At 46.6% G+C, this 25,671-nt stretch overlaps 1 protein-coding gene across 1 annotated transcript in view; it reads left to right on the forward strand.

Annotated features, from left to right (window-relative positions):
• Positions 1-8,611: 8,611 nt before the first annotated feature.
• Positions 8,612-25,671, forward strand: part of LOC119168610 (neprilysin-1) — a 638,470-nt gene continuing 621,410 nt past the window's right edge. Inside the window, exon 1 of the mRNA XM_037420008.2 lies at positions 8,612-8,689. The gene's annotated coding sequence lies outside the window, so the exon portion shown is untranslated. The remainder of the gene's footprint in view (positions 8,690-25,671) is intronic.

Here is a 25,671-nt window from a genome sequence, read left to right on the forward strand (position 1 = left end):
CCAATTACAGCGTCACTGAAAAAGAGTGCTTAGCGCTAGTGTGGGTGCTTCGCAAGTTCCGCCCTTATTTGTATGGTCGCCCATTCGACCTGGTAACGGACCCCCATGCACTTTGTTGGCTCGCCACATTGAAAGATCCTTCTGGCCGCCTAGCTCGGTGGGCACTGCAAATCCAGGAGTACGACGTTCGCGTGATCTATCGCAGCGGACGCAAGCATTCTGACGCCGACGCCCTGTCCCGTTCGCCTTTACCTCCCGACTCGGCCTGCGGAACCACTGGTACCAACTCCATCGCATCTCTCGACCTCGACTCGTTTGGCAGTGAACAACACAAGGACCCATGGATCGCTTCCCTTTTTGACTGTCTTTCTGGATCGTCAACCACTGCGGTATCACGATATCTCCGACGTCAAGCTGCTCATTTCGCCATTCTTGATCGCCTGATACACCGACGCAACTACGCCCCTGAAGGTCGTAAGTGGCTCTTGGTTGTCCCCCGCAGCTTGCGATCACAAATATGCACCACCTTTCACGACGATCCCCAATGTGGCCATGCTGGAGTTTTCAAAACTTACGAACGCATTCGCCATTGCTTCTACTGGCGCGGAATGTATAATATGTTCGAAAATTCGTTATGGGCTGCCGTGACTGTCAACGCCGCAAATCACCGCCTTTTCACTCGTTCGGTGCACTTCAACCGCTTCCGTGCCCTGCCAAACCTTTCGATCGAATCGGAATTGATCTCTATGGCCCTTTACCGACAACATCAGATGAAAATCGGTGGATAATAGTCGCTGTGGATTATTTAACACGCTACGCTGAGACCGCCGCCCTTCCAAGTGCCACTGCGCGAGACGTAGCGTCCTTCGTCCTCCATCGATTCATACTACGACATGTGCTCCTCGAGAACTACTAAGTGACCGAGGACGAGCTTTCCTATCAGAAGTCGTCGCGGCTCTGCTTTCTGAATGCCATGTTGTTCATCGCAAGACCACGGCATACCATCCGTAGACTAATGGGCTCACGGAGAGATTTAACCGTACACTCGGCGATGTGCTCGCTATGTATGTGACATCTGATCATACTAACTGGGATCGCATTCTTCCATTCATCACGTTCGCATAAAATACCGCGGCACAGTCCACCACTGGATTTTCACCTTTCTTTCTCCTTTATGGACGCGAACCATCCCACACCATCGACACTCTACTTCCATACCGTCCTGACGCATCCGAATGCCCATCTGTGTCCGAAGCTGCCCGACAAGCGGAACAGTGCCGTGAACTCACACGCACCTTTTGTCACAAGAACAGCAGCGCCAGAAAGAAAACAACGCCGGCTCTTCACGAAGCCACAGCTATTCCCCGGGATCATTTGTATGGCTGGCTGTTCCTTACCAAACCCCCGGCCTTTCCTCAAAACTAGTCCCGAAGTACGAGGGCCCTTACCGCGTTTTGGAGCGAACCTCACCGGTGACTTTTCTCATTGAGCCACTTTCCCCATCTGACGACATGCGCCGGCGTGGACGTGACATCGTCCACGTCGCCCGCCTTAAGCCATATTATAGCCCTCTGCCTCCAGACTTTTAGGTCGCCAGGATGGCTCTTTTTCGGCGGGGGAAAATTGTGAAGAAAACGCATCGGTGGCAAGCAACATCGCCTCCGCTTGGGTACTGGGTCCTGGGCTTGGCTCGCTCGGCTCGTGCTGATCATCGCCGGCATCTGCTTGACCGTTGCTCTTTCCCGATCGTGTTTCACCGTAGGACCACCGTCGCAACAGTCGCCAATAAACCTTTTTTCAATACCTTTAATCCTATCCTTTAATCCCTCCTTACCCCATTCCTTGTGAGCTACGGTTGAGGTGTCGCACCAGATGCAGACAGTTACAGGACTCACTTTTCTCCTTTTTTCCCTTTTATAACCACCATCTCTGACAACCACCCGCTATGCTACCACTGCGGGGCGGCCGGCCACACCTGCTGCCACTGCCACTACCGACAGATGGGGCTCCGGGGATTTGCCGTTCGGCGACGCGTCCGAAGCTGAGTGAAAGGCCCCGCGACGTCATGCGATTACATCACCGGAACATAGTGGCAAGAATGACGACCATACCGTTCCCCGCCTGGCAGCTACAACTCACCGCGCGGCAGGCCGTACTCTAGCTCAATCCGTGGCTGGTCGCCTAGCCGGCATCTTTCGGAAAACTGAGGGCAGCAACCGAAGGAGGGGCGACTGCTGTACGAAGAACTACCGAAAATCCTCCGCCGCTGACAACAACACCATAAAGAAACCTTAAAAAGACGACGGTATCCCGAGTGAGCCCTGACATCGAAACCTCACGTACCGAAGACGACCCGATGAGGCAGCACGGAAGCATCGGAAGAAGCCGATGCAGTTGTGAACTGACGGCATGGCCCAACTGCAACGCAAGACGACGAACTAGTGACCTGGACGTTCTTATCGACGGTCACAGCGTGACAGCTCTCGTCGACACCGGAGCCGACTATTCCGTCATCAGCGGGGCGTTCGGCACGAAGTTGAACGAAGTAAAAACCGCGTGGAGACACCCTGAGATCCGGACAGCTGAAGGTCACTTGGTAACGCCGGCAGAAATCTGCACAGCGAGAGTATTCATTAACAACCGGATTTACCCGCCAAGCTTTGTAGTCATACAACGTTGCTCCAGAGACATCATTCTTGGTTTGGACTTCTTAGCCCTTCACAGGGCAGTCATCAACCTCATATCAAAGTCGATAACCTTATTGACAGAAAAAAAACACTGCTATCACACACGCCACCAGGAAAGTGCGCCTTAAATGTGCTGGTAGGACAAGTCACCATTCCCCCTAGTTCTAGCGTCAGCATTTCTGTCGGCACAGGGATATCAACAAATATGCAAGGCGTCGTCGAAGGCGACCAGTACCTGCTGATCAACTGCGAGATTTGTGTCGCCAGAGCAAAGCTGAGCCGCGAGGAGGAAAAGCTATAGTGATCATTTCGAACTTCAGCAACCAATACAAGCACGTGAGCAAAGGTACAACGGTTGCCTACATCGAAGACATAGTGGAAGCCAGCAACGCTTTCGCCATTGCGGAAGCTGCTACGACGAACCAAGCTTGTAAACTAGCTTTCAACGTTAGCGCAAGCTTTCCGACGCATAAGAAAGAACAGCTCAAAAATCTGTTTCGACAATATACGGAGTGTTTTTCATCTTCGTCGAAAATTCGACAGATCCCGGTCACAAAACATCGCATCCTAACAGAAGAGAGTGTCAGGCCGCTTCGTCAGAGCCCGTACAGAGTGTGGACACGAGAACGCGATGTTATAAAGAAGCAAGTCGACGAAATGCTACGTGACGACATTATCCAGCCTTCAAACAGTTGTTGGGTGTCACCCGTTGTGCTAGTCAACAAGGACAGAACCGTAGGCTTCTGCGTTGTCTATCGCCACCTGAACAAGATCACGAAGGACGTGTATCCTCTTCCCCGAATAGACGACGCACTCGATCGTCGTCACAATGCGAGGTACTTTTGTTCGATAAATCTCAAGGCAGATTGAGGTCGACAAGAGGGACCGAGAAAGAACTGCCTTTATTACACCGAACGACCTGTTCGAGTTTAAAGTCATGTCGTTTAGTCTTTGCTCAGCACCCGCGACTTTCCGACGTGTGTTGGATTCAGTACTGGCTGGCTTGAAGTGGAAAACTTACTTTGTGTACCAGGACAACGTCGTGGTGTTTTCTTCAAACTTCGACGAACACCTCCGGTGCCTTGAAACTGTACTGCAAGTGATCAAGAACTCCGGACTCACCTTCAAGGCCGAAAAGTGCCGCTTTGCATACGAGGAGCTCTAGTTCCTGGACCATGTCACCAGCAAGTCCGGCGTTCGTCCCGACACGCAGAAAACGGCTTCCATCGCCACCTTCCCACCGCCTACCGACAAAAACACCGTGCGCCGATTCTTTGGCCTATGCGCCTAATACAGGCGGTTCGTCAAGAATTTTGCCCGCTTGCAGAGTCACTCACTAACCTTAATTACCAGGACCTACGTTGAGTTTAAGTGGTAAACGCCGCAGAAGGAAGCATTTCAGAAACTGAAACGATGCCTGTCGATGCTTCCGCTACTCGCGCATTTCGGCGAATTCACCGAGAGAGAAATAAACACCGACGCAAGCAGTGTAGGACTTGGCGCCATTCTTCTGCAGGGGACTAACGAACTGGAAGGGGTCATCACATATGCTAGCCAGTCGCTATCAAAGGCAGAAACAAACAATTCTACAACAGAAAAGGAATGCTTTGCAACCATCTAGGCTACATTGAAGTTCTGCTTCTACCTTTATGGGAGGCCTTCCAAAGTTGTGAGCGACCACCACGCTTTGCGTTGGCTAGCTAACTTGAAAGACCCTTCAGGCCGCCTCGCATGGTGGAGCCTGAGAGTTCAGCAATTTGACGTTATCATCGCTTACAAGTCTGGCAGAAAACACTGACGCTGACTGCCTGTCTCGTGCCCCCGTCGAACCACCGCCGAAGGACGACCCGCACAATGACTGTTTCTTAGGAACCATGAGTGCCAACGACTTCGCCGAGCGACAGAGAGCTGACCCGGAACTCAGGAGCCTTGTAGAATACATCGAGGGCAATGCCGCTGTTGTCTTAAATGTATTCAAACGAGGATTTGAGTCGTTTTTCTTGCGGACGGTGTTCTCCTGAAGAAAGCTGTCTCGCCACTTCGGGCCAACTACCTCATTGTAGTTCCTTCAGCGTTACACCCAGACGTTTTTGATGCTCTACGCGATGACTAGACGGCTGGACACCTCGGTGTTTTCCGTACCCTCGCAAAAATACAGAAGTACTAGTGGCCACTTCTTTCCGCCGACGTCACTCGTTATGTGAAGACATGCCGGGACTGCCAACGACAAACGACATCGCTGACCAGGTCAGCTAGAATTCTCCAGCCCATCTAGCCACCTCACCGGCCGTTCCAGCAAATCGGCATGGACTTACAGGGGCCGTTCCCAAGGTTGATTTCTGGGAACATATGGATCGTTGTAGCCACCGACTACCTCACGTGCTACGCCGAGACAAGGACGCTGCCCAAACACAGTGCCGCCAAGGCAGCAAAGTTCTTCATAGGGAACATAGTCTTGTGGCACGGAGTTCCACAGGTCCTCATTACTGACATAGGTACGGCCTTTACGGCGGACCAAACTCAGGCCATCCTGAGGTACAGCCGGACAAGTCACCGCGAGACAACTGTGCCACAGACCAATGACTTCACTGAGCGTCTTAATAAGACAATCGTCGATATGCTGGCTATGTACGTCGTTGTCGAGCACAAGACGCGTGATCAAATCCTTCCGTACGTGACCTTCGCGTACAAAACGACCGTCAAAGTCACGACGGAGATGATGCCATACAAGTTGGTCTATGGAAGGAGCCCGGCAACGACGCTCGACGCTATATGCTTCCAAACGTCGCTGATGAAGAGAACCTCAACGTCACCGCCTGTACCATCAGCGGGCGCAAGAAGCTCGTCTATTCGCCCGCCTGCGCGTGAAGAATCAGCCGGTGACCGACAGCCGCCGTTACAATCTTAAGCTTAGTTGAGTACCAGACCGGGGACCATGCCTGGGTATGGATGCCGATACGCCGTCGTGAGCTCAGTGAAAAACTTCTGCGACGCTATTTGGGACCATACGGAGTAGTTAGACGTCTCGGCCCACTCCTCTACGAGGTTGTTCCCAACGGCATCATGAACTGTCAACGTCGCCGGGCTCAACCAGAAGTCGTCCATGTCGTGTGCCTCAAACCATTTCATGCGCGAACCTGAGGACTATTTTTTTTTGCTGTGCTTCATCGCTTTTACTTCTTGTTTATTGTATTTACTACTGTATCTTCGTCTTTTGTTAAAGCGTCGGGACGTTGCCTTTTTCAGAGTGGGGCAATGCCACGTTCGTTTCTCAAGCTTTGATATCGCCCTGTTACCCTACGTTCAGCGCAAACCGGGCCTACGATGTTTGAGACGCTTCAAGGCTGCAGTAGATCGTTTTGTTAGGATTACGCTTACTTTGTTAACATTACAGATTTTTCTGGAAGCAACGTCGCCGCTAGCGATAACGCTAGAATATTCGATGGCAAGGGTATAAATGCCGACACGCTTCACCGCTTGTCAGTTGATCGACGGCCGACGTTCTGTTTGCCGCTATCAGTGCCAGTGTCTCGTTGTAATCTTACTTTCTATTTCCGTGACCACAGGTTCAGCCAAAAAAATAGATTATTCTTCAACGTATTGTCTGCTCCCCTTCGTCGATGTCAAGACCCCGATACAATACTTGATGTCAAATCTTCACGCAACTTAGCTTCGTTATAAAAGCGCAGAATTCTTACACTGTTGTCCTTCTTTCATAAACTACACTGCAGTCAGTAATCCCACGATACTTTTAATATCAGGTGAGCTCGTCATATATCTTCAAGACTAGATCACATGCATAAATTTGAACCCATTTTCAGTCGCACTAATCAGTTCTATCCCTCGTCACTTGTCATCGCTATTCGTGCATGGAACGTTCTGCCGAATGTTATCGCACAATTTATAGATTATCGATCATTTAAATTGTTACGTAATGTTATTTCTACAACTCTTTATGAACACCCTCTAATGAAGTTAAGTGTTAATTAATAAGTGTTTCAATTGTGGTTGCTTTTCGTGTTATAATTGCTTTTCTTTAGCTATTGTTTTTCCTTCAAACTTTTATTTCATTTATTCAAGGTGAAATTGTTACACTTTGCCTTTGGGGACACGAATAAAAGCTAAATAAACGCCTGACTAGGTCGTGCCACCCTGGCAGCAAAAACATAGACACACCAACAAGTATTTGTCGTCACCTAGAACGATTACAGGAGTAAAGAAAATTGTAAGTGAACAAAGATATAAACACAGCTGTCTTAAAGTGATATCGACACAACGAACGTGTGCTCATATTGAGCCACAAACAAAAAGAAGAAAACAAAAATAGGTTCTCGCCACTATTGTGATAGAAATGCACAAACTATAATCAACATTAAAAAACAGATATGACCGGGCATGCTTATGTACAGAAAGAGAAACTTACGAGCGTACCGATCAGAAATTTTTAAAAGAACGTGGTTATCTATAACTCAAACATATCATTACAAAATTCAATAAAGAAGCACAAATAATTAAAACAAAGTGTACACTAATACAAGACATACAAAGTCACAAAATTGTAAGGACCAACGGTATCATCATTTTGGCCTGTTAGTTCTTTCATTATTTATTTGAATAAACTAACTGATGTTCCATCCTGCTATAGATGAAGTATGGTTAGGTATTGAGTTAGGATGTTTGGTGTAGGTGAGCTTAATCGTTGGTAAACGTAGTTTGTGCGTGATCAAGGTTTGCATATTAAGCTCTTACGCAATTCATATTGTATTTGACGTAATATGCATTCAAGAATCGAGATGTATTTACTTTATACTGGCGTTGTATCTCTAAGCATAGCTTGTGTCTGTATAATTAATTAATGGACAATATTCTGTAGCTTTTGAATTGTGGTCGAGAACTTTCGTGGAGTGGAGTGTTAGATATTGCACGTATTGCACGTTTTTCTAGCACTCAAAGAGAACTAAGGCTTGTGACAGTCGTTGTTTGCCACACTAAGTAGCAGTGTGTTAGTTGTTAGTGTACTAGAGCTTAGTAAATTTCTCGCTTGTTATTTGTTGGGTCGTAGTACCTTAGTCTAATTAAAATGCCGATTCTTCTGCAAAGATGTTTTTTATCGTGTTTATGTAAGGGGTCCAACAAAGTTGTTCGTGAAAAACATTTCCTTGGAATTTTATTGTTGTTGTTCGCTGAATCTCATCGCCCTGGAAGTAAATTGGTGCGCATAGAAGGGAAGTTACTCCTTTCGGTTTGAAGAACATATATTTTGCTTTGAATATGTTCAGTTGAACTTTGTTTACATTTAACCAAACACTTTCTTCTTCATCCATATGTTGGCTTTTTTATATAATTCACATACGTCTGATCCTGCAAAGAATACGTTGGTATCGTCGGAATACAAAATTGTTTTTATAACCTTTATTATATAAAATACCTTTATTGAACAGCAGAAAAAGGATGGATCCCTGAGGGACATTAATATGTTCGACTTGTGAGTTTATATACTGTTTATAGATTTATATTGTTTTCTCGATGACTGGTAACTTTCTATCATTTGGACTGTGGTATGTTCTTGTTTTCACTTACTATTGTTCAGGTACTTGTACTATATTATTTAGTGTTTTGTATATTATTTCCACAATCAATGTTACGCCCCGCTCCCCCCATGTATGTGATGCCTTCTGGGCCTTTAGTGTATCTACATAAAAAGAAAACGCTATTACTCTAAGCAACGCTTGGCAGGTGCGTTGTGAAGCTCCCGCTTTTCCTCCCATTTTGGCACAACCAGATTGAAGCTGTCGTACTTTTTTACTCCCCCCCCCCCCTTTTTTTTTGAAAGCGTACATCATCCGTTTTTGGCGGGCGCAGCCAAAACAAGAATGGTGTCGTAGAACATGAGTCGGTGTTACTGTTTCTAGCCACGATACCGCAACAACCTGAAGACGACACAGAAGAAGAAAGCCAGTGAACAGGGTAGGACTGAGCGTGTGGATAGCTTCCAAAAACTGGTAAGCTGTTTCTGTTCACCTAACCGAATACATCGGGCAGATAAGCATCACACTGAGAGTATTTAGCAATAAGACACAATCGCTTATTTATGATGTTGAACTTGAGAGTTTTTTTTCCTTGTAACTACAGTTGAGTTGAAGGCCGACTACGGTGATTTTTCGAGGTCAATCGATCTCAGTGAATATCACTGGGGACTTTTTTTTGCACATTACTGTCACTTATTCCAAATTACAGGCTTGAGAGATGCTTCGATTGTTTGAAAATGAACGTTAAAAATTGCTCCGAAACGGCTCACTTGGCTTGCCGGAATATTGGCGACCCTGGGTGTGTGTCGTCACGTTTGGAATGTCAACGGAAGTGACGCAGCCTGTGGCATCGCTAACTTTCGCCGCTGCAACGTTTATTGTGCTGGCCACAAGGTGATGGCGGCGATGTTCAGTGATGTTCATCCTTCCACCGTGGCGTTTGGCCGGCATATCGCTGGTTTGGCGTGCGATTATCTGTTCCCCGTGGATGAGTGTGCGATGGGTGGTAGTTGGTGTTGCTTGGGGGGCTGCAAAAGTCACTGACACAATACGCAGAGTGTTTGAGCTGAAAAAAAAATTATTGGCCCAACGGCTTTGCCCGGGGCTAGGCCGCCAGAGATACACCGTTCAAGAAACATCTTTCAAGGTCCTCGGCGATGGGCCTGGCCCGCTGAACGGCCCACTCCTAGTCTTCGAGGTCCCCGCTGGGCAGGACGGCTTCCCATCGCTCAGCAGGGTGAGCCGCTTCAGAGGGTCCTTCAGTTGGCATCGTCTTTTCTCGTGGCCTCTTTCTCGTGGAGGTGGGAAGGCTGCAGTCGACGATAGATTACGCAATAATGTCATATAGGATATATGATCAGCTAAGGGTGATGCACATAGATAAATATGGGTACGGAAGCTTAGGTAGTGACCACAAAAGTATAAAAGTGAGTTTTGAAAGAGAAATGAAGTGTGAAAAGAGGCATTAAATTTTGAGTAACCAAACGCTAATATTTATTCAAAAAGGCAAATAGGAATAGCAACTAAAGAGATTAGGAGAATAATAACCGAAGATACTAAAACAGAGTGGACGCACGCAAATCTAACTCGATTGTGTGAGTTAAAGCTTGCTAAGGTACCAGTTATATCAACCGGAAAAAGCAGACACAGATCAAAGAACTGGTGGGATGAGGAAGTTAAGAGAACCATAGTAAGACGTCAGGAACCCTCCAGGGAACACAGGTATGCTAAACAGAGGGTTGAAACGGAAGAGGATGTCAAAAGAAAAGGGATAACTTTATGAGCTGCAGAAGGGAAGCTTCGGATCCGATCAGTGAAAACATTACAAGAAAGGGGGCCCAATGGATGACGGAAGTAAACAAAAAGGGATAGAAAGGTAGCTGCAAAGTTTTGGAACCATGGAACGGGGTCAGACTAGTAGGGGATGAGGCAAAATAATATATAAAACAATGATGACCGAAAAATTTAAACACTAAGAAAGCGCTGCATGCATCGTACCAGATGAGAATGGACCAATTATCGCAGTGGATCCACTGAGACAACGAGAGTGGGAAAGGGCCGAGAAAAGGGTTCCTTAAAGCACATAAACAGGCCCTGACGGCATCCCAATGGTGGTAATGAAGAAATTGAACCAAACTGTAAGCAAGCATTAAGACAGGCAGCCAGCAAAGCAATAGTTGAGGGTGAAGGTCCCAATGGGTGGAAACTAAGCAGGATGAGCATGAACTATGAAGGAAACGTGGACAAAGCCGATATAAACGACTACCGTCCTATAACAGTGACATCAGTAGTTTACAGGCTGGTGATGCAGATAGTAAAGGAAAGACTGCAGACGAGGGTGGAGAATGAGGGTGTGCTGGGAGAACTACAAATTGTGTTCCGTAAACGAAGGAGGTTGGAGGACAATCTGTTTGCATTGATGCAATGTATTGTAATAGCGGAAAAAGAACACGGGCCCCTGTGGCTGGCATTTCTAGATATCAAGGGATCTTACGATAGTGTGAATGAAGAAAACATGTGCGGAATGCTGGACACACTAAATGTGGAAGATGGAATAACTAATTTTCTATAGGATATCTATAAAAGCAACAAAGTAGTTATAAAATGGAAAAAAACAGGTATGTGAACTTATAGAAATAGAACGCGGGCTTCGACACGGATATCTTTTGTCACCTTTGTTATTTATGCTGTATCTCCAGGGACTAGAAGCCAAATTAGAGGGGAGTCGACGCGGCTTCAGCCTCTCTTTTGCCAAGCAGGGAAAACACATCGAACAGTTATTACCAGCATTGATGTATGCAGATAATATAGTATTAATAGGCGACAACAAGGAAGATATGCAGAGATTGATAGACATCTGCAATAATTAGAGTTATAGGTTAAACTTGAAGTTCAGCAGGAAAAAATTGGTAATCATAATTTTTAATGATAACAAAGGCAGTGAGCATAAGTTACAGGCAGTCACGCTAGAAATAGTGGATAAATACAAATACTGGGCCGTATAGATAAATAACGGAGCTGAGTATCTAAGCGAGTGCGAAAGATACGTAAAGAATAAGGGCACCAGGAATGCAGCTGTATTGAAAAATAGGACACTGTGGAACTACAATAGGTATGACGTTGTGAGGGGGATCTTGAAAGGTGTCATGGTTCTGGGTTGGACGTTTGGCAATGCGGTTTTGTGCATGAAATAAGAAGTTCAAAGAAGATTGGAAATTAAACAACGTGGCATAGGTAGACCTGTTTTGGGAGCAAATGAGAATACCCCAAATCAGGGGGTATAGGGTGACACGGGATGGACATCGTTTGAGTGCAGGTAAGCTAGCCGCAAGATAGCATTTGAGGTGTGATTGAGAAAAATGGGAAAGGACCTTTGGGCTAGGAAAGTTTTCAGCTACTCTACATGAAGAATGTTGATACTAAATAGAGGAAGCGAACTCGAAAATTGCCAAACAAGTATACAGACAATAGCAGAATACCAAGCCAAGAGGAAACGTCGGTTAAAAAGAAAGTGAAGGGAACAGAGAGGGACATGTGGAAGATGGGATTGCTTAAGGAATTGTCACTGAAGACCTAACGAACTAACAAGCAGGAAATTGGAAGGAGAAAGATCTACGATAATTCTCGGAGTAGTTCTCTGCTCTTCGAGGCCAGAACGGGAGTATTGCGGAGCAAGACGTACCTAGCAAAATACGAAGGCACAGACACGTTATGCAGTGCGTGTGAAGAGGAATAGAAAACGGCTGAACATTTGATAATGTTCTGTAGAGGGCTCAACCCTACAGTTCAGGATAATGGCACCGAATAACCAAAAGGAGGATAACTGATTGGTGGCTACAATTAAGATGCGAGTGGAATTCAATCCTCAACATGTAGTGATAGTACTTAACTTTATGGCTAGGTGGTGTGACCAACCGCCTGATCCAAAGGGCACAGCCGGATCTATCTATCTATCTATCTATCTATCTATCTATCTATCTATCTATCTATCTATCTATCTATCTATCTATCTATCTATCTATCTATCTATCTATCTATCTATCTATCTATCTATCTATCTATCTATCTATCTATCTATCTATCTATCTATCTATCTATCTATCTATCTATCTATCTATCTATCTATCTATCTATCTATCTATCTATCTATCTATCTATCTATCTATCTATCTATCTATCTATCTATCTATCTATCTATCTATCTATCTATCTATCTATCTATCTATCTATCTATCTATCTATCTATCTATCTATCTATCTATCTATCTATCTATCTATCTATCTATCTATCTATCTATCTATCTATCTATCTATCTATCTATCTATCTATCTATCTATCTATCTATCTATCTATCTATCTATCTATCTATCTATCTATCTATCTATCTATCTATCTATCTATCTATCTATCTATCTATCTATCTATCTATCTATCTATCTATCTATCTATCTATCTATCTATCTATCTATCTATCTATCTATCTATCTATCTATCTATCTATCTATCTGTCTATCTGTCTGTCTGTCTGTCTGTCTGTCTATCTATCTATCTATCTATCTATCTATCTATCTATCTATCTATCTATCTATCTATCTATCTATCTATCTATCTATCTATCTATCTATCTATCTATCTATCTATCTATCTATCTATCTATCTATCTATCTATCTATCTATCTATCTATCTATCTAGCCGCCTTCGACCTTTCTCTCTCCTGGCTGTTTCGATGATGGCATCGATACCAAACTTGGTATGGCCTAACATGACTGTATGAAGAACATATTTGACTAGTCATAACATGAAAATCATGGCATGTATGGCATGAATATCATGATATACATTTAATGGTCCTATAGTTCTTGCGGTGGGGTCGTTCACATGGCATGTTCCAAAACTGGTATGGTACGTCATGATTGCATGGCGAACACAAGTGACAGATCCTAGCATGAAAATAATAATATGTGTGTCATTCAACAAAATGACTACATGCCACGCTCATGATGCGCTCACGACCATTTCGCTAGCGCCATTTATACATAATTCGGTATTACAGTACGTGAATGGATGACGAAGGTATGTGAATGGTGCAAACATGATAATCGGGATATGCGTGTCATGTAACAACATGACTACATGCCACGCTCATGATGCCCTGGTGACTGTTCCGCTAGCTTTACTTATACCGAACTTAGTATTACGGGACGTGAATGAATGAAAAAGGTATGATACTGGTGCAAACATGATAAACATGAGATGCGTATCATGTAACAACATGACTACATGTTACGCTCATGATGCGCTCGCGGCGGTTTCGCTAGCTTCACATGTACCAAACTCGGTATTACGCGAACGGACGACATACGTAAATGACACATCTAAACATAATAATCATGACATGCGTGCCATGTAACAACTTGATTACATGCAACACTCATGATGCGCTCGCGGCCGTTTCGCTAGCTTCACATATGCCAAATATGGTATTTACGTGACACTAATGAATGACGAAAGTATGTGACTGGTGGAAACATGATAATCATGAGATCCGTCTGTTGTGAGAACATGAATTCATACCACAGTCAAGGCGCCAATACATTTCGCCGTGACACGGTGCGCGTGCTCACCGGCGTTCATTTTGTCGCGTCACGCCAGTATTGCCACGCCAGGCGCCGGTCCTGCCATATATTGGCAGGCGCGCACCGCGCTGCGTTGCTTTGACGCATGTACGTTTTAGCGCGCGTGAGGGGTCTCTCCGTCATGAAGAGAAGGAGACCCAATGTTCGCTGGGTAGCGCATCGGCTCGAAATTCAGCATATCGCATTTCGCGTCGGTTGCCATCGGGCCTCGCTGACGGACGCTGGTTGCGCCTGGCGTGAGACAATAGAGTGCTGTCGTTTTGCTAAAATAGCGTCGCTGTGCCCAGCGTACACGCGCGTCAACGCTACCTTGGAGTATATTGGGCCCTCCAAGATGCGCTCGCGGCCGTTTTGCTAGCTCCACATGTATACCAAATGTGGTGTTCCATGACGTCAATGGATGACGAAATATATGACTGGTGCAAACATGATAATCCTGACACGCGTGTAATGTGAGAACATGACAACATACCACGCTCATAGCGTGCTCGCGGCCGTTTCGCTAGCTCCACATATACTAAATTTGGTATCACGTGACGTTAATAGATGACGAAGGTAAACGACACATCCAAACATGATAATCATGACACGGAGGTCATGTATGGCCTCATTTACCTCCATCTCGTAACGTTTTGCTGATTTTAAAGTGAAATATCAACCTTTCTTATTCGTGCTTCGCATATCAACGATTCCCGCTGTACGTGGAATCCGCCATTTTTTTTCTCCTTCTGTCGCCGTCGGTGAGTCATATGCCTATTCGAAAGAGTGATTTTCTAAGCTTTAAGGCTTTTTGGATATGGCGCGATGCTTGTGTTCACTAAAAGCTTTCGCATCGCAGCTGGCTTGCGCGCCGTCTCACGTTATGTTCCCCCTCTCCCTATCTTTCACCCTTTTAGAGGCGAAGCTTCTTAGGCCGTGGGCACGGAGAAAGAATTCTCGCTCCGTGGCCGTGGGTCGTTCGCTCCTACGTATGTATACTCAAGGACAACTGCGTGTGGCAAAAAAGGGAACGCTACACAAACAAAGTGGGCGTGTACCACCGTTGAAGAATATAGTCTCATAAATGCGTCTATGCTTTCCGCACAAAAATTATAAAAAATTATACAGGGTGATATTTATAAAGAGATGCTCAAGAAACCAAAGAAATATGAACATTAGTTTTGCTTTATGAAGTGTAATTGTGCGTTTCGCACGTATGAAAACGTTGCATGTTTTAGGTGCACTTCATAGTTAAACAGGCGTCTTCGCGTAAAGGTCAGCCTACGTTGCCTTCCAGCTATTCGGACGACTCGCTGAAGGAGCTTGTGTCGAATTTCAATGACAGATGGCTGCATAAGCAGACGTAGCAAGTTGTATGGCGTGGTATTATTCGAGCACGACCGTCATTCGAAAATCAAGTCCAGCCGGACTACTTCTTGGAGGTGTACATGTGCAGTAGCTCCGCCCTTCCCTTCATTGCCACAGAAACCTGTCCCCGAGTATAGCATGTAGCCACCTTCCATACCTTGTTTCAGAAGTTCCCTTCAGCACTGTGGAGGCTACATGCCTCTCAGCCAATAGGAAGGACGCTTAGCTCTTCCACATATATTCATTCGCACCGTGTCGCCTGCTCACCGTATTCAAGGCGTCTTCTCAAAGAATCGTAGTTACTATGGCTAATTTCTTAACTTGAAAATGCAGTAAAGCTATTAAACAAGCAACTACACCGGCAACTTGAAGAAGCGTGAATTTGTTGCACTGCTGAGGATCGGTAGAATCTCATGCCGGCAGATAACTTCACTTTGTGACTGTTTCTCGCCGACGCTGTTCGTGGCTTTTGTATGTCTGTTTCTCCGTCGACGCGTTTTTTCGTGTCTCCCGCTGCAACGCTTCTCTTCTACCTTTTTTGTTTCCATCAAAGGTGGATCGGACGCGCACGGAATGCTGCGCAAGGTTTCATGTCCGATATTCGGAGACGCAGCGTTCTTGGTCTGACGACGCAGTCCAAAGACTGCCTCGGCGCGTGAGGCTTAGCAGGTGCGACTAAGCAAGCAGCATATCTCGCTAATATTGACAAAACGTACCAGATGCTGTAGTCCCAGAGTGAGATGAAAGAAATTTGTGGCTGATTTCACAATTTTTTTACGCTTATGAGCGCAGTGGACGTGTGCAGCAAGAACAATTCCGGATCGAAGCGGGCAGACAGTTCTGAATAGGTGCTGCTATGTTGATTTGTCAACACAGTTATATCTGGTAGCTGACAGAAATAATTAAATGCACAAGAAATACATGAGAAGAGGAATAGACGTGTCATGTATCGATGTAGCGTAAAACACATCAAAGAAACGTCTAGCCCACCCTGCTAATTTTAGGGCACTTAAATGTGGGGCTGCGTAGAGATTATGACTTTCTATATTTATGGCGCCGTGTGTATATGTCCTTGTGACAATTCAAACAAGATGGCGCTGGTGGTTTTCACAGCGTATCCACGGAGTGAATGATAATGAGTGAGACGAAGCGTCCGTTCGTTCGTCCACGCGTTCATCCATTCGTGTGTCCGGATAAATGGACGACCGGACAGGGACATGGATGCATGGATGGACGCACGAATACAGAGACGGAAACACGAATGGACGCACGGACGGAAGAACAGACGGGTGGACGCACGCACGCACAGACGGACATAAGGACGGACGCCGGGATGAAAGTATAGAAGCACAGGCGGAAGTATGGGCGGATGGACGTCCGTCTGTCCACTCGTGCCTCTGACCGGCCGTTCGTCCATCCGGACGCCTGGATGAATGGACACATAAACGGATCCTTCGCCCCACTCGTCATTATTCACTTCGTGGATATGCTGTGATTATTCAATACTGTCCCCCCTGTTAAGACACATGGGCGCCTTCACCCGAAACTTTGACGGCGAAGCGGTAACATCTCGCGGGTCGGTGACCCATCTTGCTGGCTGAAGTGCCGAGCAAGAGGCGAAAATCCCTGTAGGATACCGCAGCACACAATCGTACACGATGATCTGTGTGCCCTCTCGCTTCGTACAGAGAGAGCGTAATCTTTTCGAAGCATAATTGCGGGAAGCCAGACAAAGCGGGAGAGCCTGCGTAACCACGGTCACGACGGCGCCTCCCCGAGTCCCGACGCGACAATTCGTGCCTAAGAGAACCCGTGTTTGCTCTGTTCTAGGGGTAGGCGGGAGGCTCAAGTGGCAGCGCCGCCGCACCACCACTTGTTGCAGGTACAGAAGCACTATTCGCACTACCATAATGCACTACCACCCTGCTCCTATTGCCAGCGGCTCACGCAAGTCCGCCAACAAGGCTAATCAGAAGCAATTTTTTGAAATTACCCGCGAAGAAAACAAACAAGCTGGCCGCTCGAAGTTTTGCTCCGAAATAAAACATGGTCATGTCGAAGCTTCATCTAATTTCATTGAGCCACCTTTGTTTGCAAGAGCCAAGGGTTCGCGTGGTGTAAAAGTGCGCACAATCAGCTAAGTTATAAAAGAGAAACCGATGTATAAATGTGTGTATACAAACAAATGCATTATACGGTAATGTACTTAAAGGAGAAATATAAAATGGCAGCATATCCACGAAGTGAATGATGGAGAGTGGGGCGAAGAATTCGTCCGTCCATTCGTTCTTGCTTCCGTCCGTCCATGCGTCCGTCAGTGTGACCGTCCAAGCGTCCATCAGCCCGTCCGTGCGTGCGTCTGTTCGTGCGTCCGTCCCTGCGTTCGTCCATGCAGCCGCCCCTGCGTCCGTTCATGCGTCCATCCATGCATCTGTCTACGTGGTGGTGGTGGTGAAAACGTATTTATTTATTTATTTTCATGAAATTTTCTGCGGAGAAGCTCCGAGTAGTCGGAGATGCTTGGCTTGCGGTGGGGGGGGCCTTAGTCCAGGGCTCCGCTTGCAGCAGCCGCTCTGCGGGCCCGGTTGATCAGACTCAACTGATCTTCCAGGTTCTCGCGGGCCAGCAGCTCCTCCCATCGCTCCGCTGTTGGATTTTGTACTGGTTCTAAGGCTGTAATGGCCTGACACTCCCACGTGACGTGGTACAGAGTGGCTTTAGCTGAACACCATGGGCAGAGAGGAGAGTATGCCGAGGGGTGCATTTTACTCAGGATGTGCAAATTTGGAAACGTGCCGGTTGGAATTTGCCTCCAGCTGACCGATTCCTCTTTATTTAGTGTTCGGTGTGGTAGCGAATAAGCTTTCCTAAGTCCTCTGTAATGGTTTAGGATGGCCGAATAGTCGCAAGGGACCGGAACGAGTTCCTCAGGGGCGGAGTTGGAAGGTGCTCGGCTCGCATACCCTCGAGCTACCCTATCCGCTGCCTGATTCCCCTCCAGTCCCATGTGGCTCGGAGTCCATATAATCTGATCTGTCTACGTGTCCGTTCGTCCATCTATTCAACACTTCAAGTACCACCATCTCGCATCTTTTCATCATATATTCCCCATATAGAAGCACCGCCATCCAGCGGACATTCCAAGGACTAAACGAGAGGTGGCACACGCACACTTTCTTACGGCTTGCGCTTCGGGTCCACTTCCCACCTTTAACCACCTCGAGTTCATGGTATATACTAGTTCACTGTATTCATGGCACTGTGGCCGAACGCTCGCTAAACCTTTCGAAAACCAAGGAGGTTGCACCCAGCGAGTATGACGTAGCAAACTTTTTCAGTCAGATAGTGCTCAATGTACATGCCAATACCTACTAATGGAGAATGAGAGGCGGAGAATTCGGCTTTTACTTTCTTACGGCTTGCGCTTCGTATCTAGTTCCCATATTTAACCACCTCGAGTTCATTCATGGTATATACAAGTTCATTGTATTCATGGCACTGCGGCTCAACGCTCGCTAAACCTTTTTAAAGCTAAGGAGGTTACACCCAGCGAGTATAACGTAGCAACCCTTTCTTGTCAGATAGTGCTCAATGTACATGCCAATGGCTGCTAATGGTGATCGCAGCCTGCGCGTTAACTAAAAGCCGAATGCTCCTGTCTCTCATTCCCCATTAGCAGCCATTGAAATGTACATTGAGCTTTAGTTTTTATTGTTCAACAACGCACAGAAGAAGTCTCTCACTGACTCCACCTTGGAGGTCAAAATGTTATACTTGTTACAGACTACGAGGGACGAACGGGTGCCGCTATAAGGAGCTTCGCCCCTAAAAAAATTATCCCCATTCGTTGGTTCACATGGATACTCCCACACATAAGTGGCAAGCTGTTTATGCGCAGCCTTATCTTTATATGAAGAGCAGTTCAGTACCTGACACGCGTAAAAAAAAAAAACACGTTTGCGACAAAGAAGATATTCTTGCAGGTCAACACAGAAAAGTTTCCTCCCCCTCCTCCCCCAAGCATGCTTGCGAGACGCGTTTGACAAGCGTGAGTGCTGACAAGCAGTGCATTTCAGTGTTCCCTATTCGGTACAAAGGCAAAAGGTGCGCAAAAAGTACACCATTCCAACTAATACCAGCTGATCTAGAACCTCTTGTTCCCTATTCAAGAAATCTTGTTTTTTTTTAATATTCACGACCGCTGCAGGCACGTGGCAAAACTGCTAAATCTTCTGGAACACAACTTTTACAACATAAAAAATTGGCAGATCCCACGTACAGTGGGAATCGATGATATGCGAAGCACGAATGAGAAATATTGATATGTCACTTTAAAATCAGCACAACGTTACCAGATAGGGACAAATGATGCCGTACATAATTTCCGCGTCATGATCATCATGTTTGGATGTGTCGTTTATCTTCGTCATCAATTGAAGTCACGTGATACCGAATTTAGTATATGTGGAGCTAGCAAAACGGCCGCTAGCATGCTATGAGAGTGGTTTGTGGTCATGTTGTTACATGACATGCGTGTGAGGATTATCACGCTTGCACAAGTCATCTATTTCGTCTTCCATTGACGTCACGTAATACTAAATTTGGTATATATCAAGCTAGCGAAACGTCCGCGAGTGCATCTTGAAGGACCCAATGTACTTCAATGTAGCGTTGACGTGTGCGCACTCTGGGCACAGCGACGCTACGTTAGCAAAACGCGAGCCTTTATTGTCTGACGCCAGGCGCGATCGGCTTCCGTCGGCGCGGTCTGACGGCAACTGGTGTGAAATGTGGCATGCTGCATTTCGCGCCAATGCATTACCCAGACACCGCGTCTCCCTCTTCTCGTGACGGAGGGATGCCGGACGTTCTGAAGCGCGCATGCGTCAAAGCAACGCAGCGCGGCGTGTGCCTGCGAGTATATGGCAGAACCGGTGCCTGGCGTGGCAATGCCGGCGACGAAATGAACGCCGGCGAGCACGCACACCGCGTCCCGTCGAAATGTAATGACGTCTTGAGTAGGGCATGTAGTCATGTTCTCACATGACACGCATCTCGTGATTATCGTGTTGACACCAGTCACATACTTTCGTCATTAATTGGTGTAGCGTAATAACGAGTTTGGTACATGTGAAGCTAGTGAAACGGCCGTGAGCGCATCATGAGCATAGCATGTAGTCATGTTGCCACATGACACGTATGTCATGTTTATCTTGTTTGCACCAAGATCACACCTTCGTCAACAATACACGTCCCATAATACCAAATTTGGTGTAAGTGAAGCTAGCTAAACGGCCGCCGGCGCATCATGAGCGTGGCATGTAGTCATGTTGTTAAATGACACGCACCTCATGATTATTATGTTTGCACTAGTCACATAATTTCGTCATCCATTCAGGTAATGTAATACCCAATTTCGTATAAGTGACGCTTGCGAAACGGCCGCGAACGCATCATGAGCGTGGAACGTAGTCATGTTGTTACATGACACGCATGTCATGATTTTCATGTTAGGGTCTGTCGCTCGTGTTCACCATGCAATCATGTCATACCATACTAGTTTTGTAACGTGCCATGCGAACGAAACCACCACAAGAGGTGCAGGAACATAAAATGTAAATCATGACATTCATGACATACATGTCATGATTATCATGGTTGGACTAGCTAAATATGTTCTTCATACAGTCATGTTATGCCATATTTTGTTTGGTATCGATATTTATCAAAACGGCCAGGAGAGCCAAAGTCGTAGGCGGCTAGATAGATAGATAGATAGATACATAGATAGATAGATGGATAGATAGATAGATAGATAGATAGATAGATACGCTCAATGTCGTCGAAGTTCGCTAAGAAATGCTTCGCATTTAAAATGCGCTTAGCTTGTGCTAGCGCGGCACATATGGAAATGAAAAGGGAAAAAACGACAGGTGTATATACGTCTAAAAAGGTAGGTGCCTACGTTTCTAGGTGTCTCTGTCATCTTTCCCTATTCATTTCCATATGTGCCGCGCTAACACAAGCTAAGTTCATGGATAACGAACTCACCCGAGCCACAACACTTTTTAATAGAAACGTGCTCTGTTTTCATTCTAGCGTTAGCACATTTAGGCTCAAACATTAAAACATCCCCATTCTCTCCAACATAATGGTGCATACGATATAGGTAGCGGGAGAACTGTTCCTAGGCGTATTAGGGAGGTCGTTGTACTTCACAAAGTAGGTCATCAATCTACTTACCACTTATTGAGCTTTGTAACATGTTATGCGTCCTCTTTTATTAATAACAACTTGACGAGGGCTAGTCGGTTCATATTTAGAACAACTGCTCGAAAAGAACAAGAACGACGAAATAGTCATTTTGCAGTTTTTGTGCATCCGATGGCATACGTTTTTTGGACGTTCATCCTCAAATCAATAAAACTATCAAGATCTCTTTCCCTCGTTGAGGAATTGCCGAACTCCAATTTAAGTGCCCCGTCATTCCCGGAGTGGGAATGGGTCAAATTTTTTTTTCATTCCAAGAAATTGAAAGGAATGAAGTTTCGGCAAGTTACGATTCCCCGGAATGGAATTTGAACGGAATAAAGGTGCCCATTCCGCAGCACTGTTGAGAAAAATGCGAAGCAGCACACGTATCGACTCAAAGTTCCGTTTATTGCGGGCACCCTGTCCGACGTGAACGTGTCCTTGCAAGGGGAACACACCATGAAACCAGTGTAGTTTCTGTTGCTGATACTTGTCCCGAATTCTTGTTGGAGCATGCCACACGGGTACATCGCCACGCCAATCGGCAACACGTGCGTTCATCGCGCATCTGCAGAACCTCGTTCTTCGACGCCATCACCTGATTGCTGGAACAGCTTAAGGGGGAAAGGCCACAACCTCTTACACAGGCTTCAGCGTGATAGCGCGTGCCAGCGCGTTCTCGCCAGGATACAATGCGTTGGTTCATCGCGTGTCTACAGAATCTCGTTTTCCGAAGCCAAGACATGATTGCTGAGAAATTATAAAATGACAGGCCGCAGAACCTTACCCAGCCCCTTCCACAGCCGTGAAAGAGCTAGCGCGTGAGCGCGTTTTGGTAGTGCTTGAACCATGTGTTGTACATTCGCAGTAACCCCTGATTCACACTGAAGCGTCCGCTTTCTACAACAAGCGAAATTCTCCTGCCACCGAAACGCAGGGTCGTTCGCACTGGACGCGCCCCGCGTCGCTTGATAGATAGATTTAGTTGCGCATCCGCAGCCGCCGTACGGACACAGCCTCCCGCTGGAAATGGCTGGCAGGCTGCGTCCGTACGGCTGCTGCGGACGTGTAACTAAATTTGTCTAATATACCAATCACCACGGGACGAACGCGGGGTGAATGCGCTGTCACCCGATTGTTGTTGTGGCTCGCAAATGACACTACGCTATACAATGGTCTACACCTCGACGATTTTCGTACACAGGAAGAACGAAGAAGCAGTACTGCTTACTTTGATGGCAAGTCGCTGTCTTGTAATGCATGAAGAGCAGAATAAACTGCTGACGCCAGGGGCGTTGGTAGGTTCGTCTGGCTCCGCAAGACCTCCACAAGCTCAGTGACGCCAATGACCAGCTTCCACGAAATAGGCACGTCAAGTAGGCACAGAATGGTTTAAACGCCCTTTAGTTACAACATCCAGTTTAGTTCACTGCGACATGACAAGTGAGGAGGGCTTGGCCGCCATTATTCTGTATTCCTTGACTAGCTCTCCTCTTGGTCAACGGTGACCGATTCGGCCACAGACGCCGCAAAAATCGGTCCGAGAGCAATCGGTGTGGAGAGGGCTCTTTCGGCGGATCTCGCCGCCGCTGAATCGGATTGGGCGCACTTTTGGCAGCCGGAATTCTCAGTGTTAACGCGCCCTAAGCGGGGTAACACACAGCGGATTTGCTCGACCATAAGCTGCTTCGCATCTAGTGGGTATTCCAATACATGGCTATGACAAATATAAATGGCTGGTCATTACATCAAAATTTTAACATGCATATGATGAACCGCACGATTTACACGCCACTGCTTTTGTGCTCTTGCAGCCGCTTCTTTAGGTTGGGGACGATTTTTCGCAGCTGCGCACGGGGGCAGCTATGTTTCGTTACGTGATCGTAACTGGCCTTCTCCCAGTCAAATGCCCCCACTAACACATTGAGCCAGTGAAGTGGCCGGGGCCGTAGTTGTGTTTAGAAGCCAACATTACAGTACCCGCGCAGACGCGACCGCCCGCTTCGATCCTAACTCAAGCTTGCTATTCACCCACTGTCGCCATGAAACAAACTGCAGTCCGCTACTGCTTCATGACATTTTACGCTTGGGACAAAGCTACAGCGATGTTGTGTCTTTAATAAGGAAATTAGCTGAGCTCAATAAGTCATGCTTGCTAAACCTAGTCTCCATAAATTTGAAAACGAATCCTAAAAACACTGCAAAATACTAACAAATGTGTCACCGTCGAAGCTTCAGGACGTGTATATTTCCATGCGCTGTGCCGGGCTTCACAGCTGGAATCGTCAAATGACAGCAGTTGCGTAATTTACGTAAGTTATGGTCGGCTTATACCACTCCTGTCACACGGGCACACGCGAACACCGTTGAACTCCCTCGTCCTTACGACAAGGAAGGTGGAGTCCGTGTCACACGGCCACGCTTACGCAAACGAAGGTAAATGGAGCATTTCGCAAAGGGCGTTCGACGATCTCCCTTTGCAGTGGAACAAGGTACTCTCGTTCCCAGTATCTGCAGGTAAGAAAAAATTTCGAGTACCATGCGCAAATTGCCACACTGAGTAAAATAATACGTTTTGGCAGTATTAAACGTTATACTGTTGCATTACTCATTCATAACGTCTTTGTTTACGTACATACACACTCGCCGGAGTGCAGCTACTCTCCACACCAGTGCTCTCCAGACCGTGGCTCGCGAGTCGTGCCGGGCGCCGCTATTAAAAAAAAATATTTCGCCCGTGCGTGCGGTTGTTGTCGTCGCCGTGTTTGAGTTTGCCCGTGATAGCAATGACAGGCAGCGCTGCGTCATAGTCAACTGCTTAGACGGCTGCCGGAATGGTTATGGGACCAGACCTAATTCAAGGGAAACTTAGAGTGCGCTCCCGATGAAAGAAAACACAAGACCTTTCGTACACATTGTAGCCCGTGTCTTATGGGGTCGCGCTCCGCTGCCCTCTTCACTCGACCGCTCGCTCGTAAACCCGCCCTGCTAAAACTCTCTAATAACAGCTGTAGTCGTCGAGCAGTGCGTGGCGCAATTGTAAACAAACATAGCGTTGGGCACAAGGTGGCCAGCATCGCTACGAACATCGTTACATTTAGCGAATACATTTTCACTTGAAATAATTTTAATGTTTTGTTCGCTTCAGATCTACTAAATATTGTGGCTTTGTAAAAACGACATAACAAAAATTCACAAAAATAGCAACTAGAGACGAAATGATGATGCTTCTCCGAAAATTAAATAGCGTCGGCTGAGCCCTCTCGCGGCAACTATTATAACTTTGTCATTGCCGTGTGACACTCTCAGAACTCAATCTCCATTGAACTCCCTGGGGGAGATTTAGATTGACTGAGTTTAACGGAGTTTGCTGGTGGCCGTGTGACAGGGGTATTAGATAAGCTTTACACTTGCAATAGGCCCATCGTACCAGGCAGAGTAATATCTGATAACACGTGTGCGTATGTGTTGGGTAGCTACTCAGTGCTTAACTACTGGCAGCACATAAGCTGCAGGTTGTGCTTTTCGCTGGGCAGCAACCTTACGTGCAGCCGCCGGTCTGGTTCGGCTTGTTCTTTTGTACGAAGCACAAGTTAGCCTCAATAATAAAGCTTGGTCTTTCGCATCCTCGTCTTCCGTGGATTCTGGCGACGAACACGCCTCGTGGCATCTGCTGAAGGTGCTGGATATGTCGAGTACACCCTCGGGCAGTCGTGACATCAGTTCTGCCCAAATAAAAAAAGACGACCAGAGAGAGAGCCGACGACCACTAGAATTTCCCCCTGAGCACGGCCTCCTTCCAGAAAAAAAAAAAGAAACCTGCCACTAAAGTGGCCACCTTTGTCAAGATGAGCGAAACCTCGAAGGACTTTATTTGAATTTAGTGTTTACATGTGTCATCTTGTCTTTAATGGCGTTTTAAATTCTGATTCAGGCACATGTAAATTCCCGCCATTTTTTGTCTGATAATACCCAGCGCTGTTATTTCTTGTTCCTTCCAAAAGTTACATCCAAAAGTGTCTAAGCACAGCTGACGTATGCTATCGCTACAGTGTCTAGAAATATACTGCCTAGTGTGCTGAGCGCGGGCTAGGAGATGGCCCCGCAGCTGATGACTGCCGGTGGCGCCCGCATTGTGCGCTGCTGTGCGAGTGGGTGCATTTGCATTCAATCCTTGCGCTCCGCAAGCGCTGCGAAGCTTTCAGGAGGACGAGCCGCG

This window comes from Rhipicephalus microplus, chromosome 3 (genome assembly GCF_043290135.1).
Source record: "Rhipicephalus microplus isolate Deutch F79 chromosome 3, USDA_Rmic, whole genome shotgun sequence".
NCBI lineage: Eukaryota > Metazoa > Arthropoda > Arachnida > Ixodida > Ixodidae > Rhipicephalus > Rhipicephalus microplus.